Consider the following 4918-nt stretch of genomic DNA (forward strand, 5'->3'; position numbering starts at 1 on the left):
CTCCTCATTGTGATATTATCATGCCTTTCCACACTTGGGCTTCTGAGGTTGTTATGCTGAAAGTCTGCCCTAACTACAGGGTCACACATAGAACTGTGTCCACAAAGAGGCAGATTGATTGTAGGATGGTTTCATGGGCATATATTTATCTCCAAATTCATCAGATTGTATACATTAATTAAATACATTTTTTTGTGTTACAATTATACCTCAATAAAATGAGAGCTTTTTTCAAAAAAGAGGGGAAGAAGGCTGGGCTCATTTGAAACAATGGCTCAGGTTGTCACACCTGGAAGCACATTTGTTATCAGGCCAAGGAAGTTGGAAAAAAGACCTTCATATCATCATTCTGGCCATCTGTGTAAGACAAATAGCCAGCCTCCTAGCTGGGGATAAATGGCAAGTGTGCCTACATACATTCTGCTTCCCTGTCATTCTTCCCTTTAATTTCACTTCGTTTTTCAAGTATTTGTTGAATTTCACGCCCTCTATGTGACCAGCACTGGGTTGGATTCCATGGGCAAATACATGTATTTTCATACTTGGGGAATTTGTTAGTTACCTATTGCTGCATAACAAATTACCCCCAAAACTTAGCAACTTAAAGCAACAATTCTGTATTAACTCACAAAGTTCCTGACGGTCAAAAATCTTGAAGTGGGTTATCTGGGTCTTTCTGACTCAGGCTCTCTTATGAGGTTTCAGTCAAGTTATTGGCCAGGACTGCAGTTATCTGAAGGCTTGACTAGGGCTGGAAGATCTGCTTCCAGGAAATAGCCACTTCAAGTCATTCACATGCCATTGGCAAGAGGCCTCATTTTCTCATTATGTAGAATCCTCCATAGGTGATACGGTTGGGATGTGCTTGCCCTCCAAATCTCATGTTGAAATGTGATCCCCAGTATTGGAGGTGGACCTCGTGAAAGGTCATGGAGGTGGATCCCTCATGAATGGCTTAGTGCCCTCCTTGCAGTAATGAGTAAGTTCTCACTCTGAATTCATGTAAGATGTGGTCACTTAAAAGAGCCAGGCAGCTCTTTCCTCCCTTTTTCTTGCTCCCTCTCTCACCATGTGACATGCTGCTCCCTCTTCACATTCCACCATCATTAGAAGCTTGCTGAGGCCCTCACCAGAAGCAGATGCCATCAACATGCTTCCTGTACATCCTGCAGAATCATGAACCAAAATAAACCTCTTTTCTTTATAAATTACCCAGCTTCTGGTATTTCTTTATATCAACACAAGTGGACTAACACAGAAAATTGTTACTGAGGAGTGGGATGTTGCTATAAAGATACTTGAAGATGTGGAAGAAGCTTTGAAGTTGGGTAACAGACAGACATTGGAAGAGTTTGGAGGGCTCAGAAGAAGACAGGAAGACAAGAGAAAGTTTGAAACTTCTTAGAGACTGGTTAACTGGTTGTGACCAAGGTACTGATAGAAATATAGACAGTATTTTTCCAACAGGAAACTATAAGAACAAACAAAACTTAAAAAAAAAAAAAAGAAATACAGACAGTGAAGGCCAAGCTGATAAGGTCCCAGACAAAACTGAAGAAGTTACTGGGAGCTAGAGCAAAGGTCACCCTTATTATACCCTAGCAAAGAGCTTTGCTTCGCTGTGTCCATGTCTTACAGTTTTATGAAAGGTTGAACTTAAGAGTGATGACTTAGCATATCTGGCAGAAGAAATTTCTAAGCAGCAAAGCATTCAAGATGTGCTCTAGCTGCTTCTAACAATCTAAGATCAGATATGGAAGCAGAGGAAAAACTTAAGTTGGAACTTGTCATTAAAAGGGAAGCATAGTGTAAAAATTTGGAAAATCTGCAGCCTCGCTATGTGGTAGAGAAGAAAAGAGCATTTTCAGGCGAAGAATCCAAGCAGGCTAAGGAACAACCACTTGTTAGAGAGAGTAACATAACTAAAAGTGAGCCAAGTGCTAATAGTCAAGACAACAGAATAAAGTGCTTGAAGGCATTTCAGAATCTCTGAGGCAGACCCTCCCATCACAGACCTAGAGGACCAAGAGGAAAGAATTGTTTCAGGGGCCAGGCCAGGGCTCCATTGCCCTGCTCCCAGAATCCTGGCAACTCCATCTCCAGCCTCAGTGAAAAGGACCACAGATACAGTTCAGGCCACAACTCCAAATGGCACAAGCCATAAACCTTGGTGGTTTCCACATGGTGTTAAGCCTGCAGATGTGCAGAATGCAGAAGTGAAGGAAGTTTGGAAGCTTCCTCCTAGATTTCAGAGGATGTATTGGAAAGCCTGAGTGCCCAGGCAGATGCCTGCAACATGGGTGGAGCCCCCACAGAGAAACTCTGCTAAAGAAGTGCTGAAGGGAAATATGGGGTTGGAGCCTCCACACAGAGTCTCCACCACCAAGGCACTGTTTAGTGGAGCTGTGGGAAGAGAGTCACTGCCCTCCAGACCAGAAAATGTAGAGCCATCAGCAGTTTATACCCTGAGCCTAGAAAAGCTCCAGGCATTCAACTCCAACCCATGAAAGCCGCCAGAGGGGTTGCACCCTGCAAAATCACAGGGACAGAACTACTAGGGCCTTGGGAACCCCCACCTTGCACCACTGTGCCCAGCATGCTGGACATGGTGTCAAGGAAGATTATGTTGGAGCTTTAAGGTTTAATGTCTCCCCTGCTGGGTTTCAGACTTGTGTGGGTCGTGTTGCCCCTTTCTTTTGGCCAATTTTTTTCCCTTTGGAATGGAAATCTTTACCCAATACCTGTTCCATCATTGTATCTTCTAAGTAAATGACTTGTTTTTTATAATTTTACAGGCTTATAGGTAGAAAAAACTTGCCTTGAGTCTCTGATGAGACTTAGGACTTTGAACGTGAGACTTTTGAGTTAATGCTAGAATGAGTTAAGACTTTGGAGGACTATTGAGAAGGGATTATTGTTTTTGGCCATGTGAAAGGACATGAGATTTGGAGGGCTGGGGGCAGAATGATATGGTTTGTCCCCTCCAAATCCCATGTTGAAATGTAATCCCCAATGTTGAAGGTGGGCCTAGTGGGAGGGTTTGAATTTTGGGGGTGGATCCCTCATGAATGGCTTAGTGTCCTCCTCACAGTAATGAGTGAGTTCTCACTCTGATTTCACACAAGATCGGGTTGTTTAAAAGAGTGTAGCACCCTTTTTGTCTCTTGCTCCATCTCTCATCATGTGACATGTTGCCCCCTGCCTTCACTTTCTGCCATAATCGGAAGCTCCCTGAGGCTCTCCCCAAAAGTAGATGCTGACACCATGCTTCCTGTACAGCCTGCAGAACCATGAGCTAAATAAACATCTTTTCTTTATAAATTACCCAGCCTCTGGTTTTCTTTATAGCAATGCAAATAGACTAACATGATAGACTTTTAGTGAAATGGCAGCTGACTTCTACCAGAGTGAGTGATCAGAGAGAGAGAAAGAGAAAAAAAAAAAAAAAAACAGAAGCAACAGAGTCTTTTATAGCCTGTTGAAGTGATATGTCATTACTCCTGCTATATTCTGTTGGTCACACAGAACAATCCAGAAAGTAACCCACAAGGGCATGAATCTTTGGAGGTGGGAATCTTGGGAGGTTGGGAACTGCCATGGAGGTTGTCTACCATAAGGAACTCCTCATCTTATGACCCAGGAAAAGATAGAATAATGAACACATAATCCTCAAGCAACTGAATTAATTCTCTTTACATTTATTCATTGGTTCTTTTTATTTTCATGGAAAAAATTAATGTGAGGCCAGCAAGGAGATATTATTTCTTTTTTGTGGATGAGAAAAATGAAGCAAAAACCATTTTTGACTTGCCCTAAGTAATCAAGTAATGATGCAGCTAAGACCAGATCTTGAACTTTTAGTTGACAGGGTTTTCCACCTCTGCTTTTCCATTACAGAGTGAGGCAATGAGGGTTCATAATGAAGTTCCCCATGGGATGGAATAAAGAATGACTTGCCGACAGGAGATAAAGAGAAGGTTTCTGCCATTTCAGGAGAATTTCCTACATGATCCTCCTCCATGATTTTCAGATTAGTAGTTTAGTAGTTTTCAAATAATGCCCTTTCTCTCTACCCTGAACAAGATGTCCTGCTGCTAAAATTAAATTATGCCAAATTTTTACCAAATACTCATACATATACAATATTGGATAAAATTTTCTTTATTTTAAGTTTTTCTCTCCTAAATTTTTCTTAAATGTAGAAGCTTGGTACCAATTATCCACTGAGAACTGGTAGAAAACAAAATGAATAAAGAACAAATGACTAGTAGAAAAAAACATAAACAATATGTTCAGTTAATGCTTTGTGGCATTTTGAATGTATTTTCACATGCAGTTAAGATTATTTCACATTATGCAAATATATTTTCATAATTATTCATAACTTGTGTGTTTCATTAAATGAATTGATATTTGCAGTGTCTTACCAAGGCACACCGTGACCCCTATCTGGAGATTAGCTTCTTGAACAAAATCAATAGCACTGAAGATGAGATTCATTCTAATTCACCATCTCTCCTGGTCAGTATAATTCTGATCTTTATCTTCCATGAAAATATACTTTGGAGGAAAACAATTTTTAATGTTCTGCCCTGGGAGATATAGACTAGGAAAATATCTTCCTAGTGGCACCCAGTTAGCTTAATTTTCTGGGGCCACTATGCTCTCCTGTTATGGAGACATCTAAGAGGAACAAGAGTCTTCCCTCATACCTGGAAATTCTTTTTCTTCCCCTCTGATAACATGTGCAAACTTGTCATTAGCAATGCCTATGGGGCTATTCACCTCTCCAGGGTAGGAATCCTGCATCCTTAGCCTCCCACGGTACCTTGTCATAGAGAAGTGGTAAATAATTATCTGTTGAATGAATGACAGTCTCGGAAGCCTCAGAAGGCCTAAATCTGTTCCCGGAGCTTTC

Source organism: Chlorocebus sabaeus, chromosome 12 (genome assembly GCF_047675955.1).
Source record: "Chlorocebus sabaeus isolate Y175 chromosome 12, mChlSab1.0.hap1, whole genome shotgun sequence".
Taxonomy (NCBI): domain Eukaryota; kingdom Metazoa; phylum Chordata; class Mammalia; order Primates; family Cercopithecidae; genus Chlorocebus; species Chlorocebus sabaeus.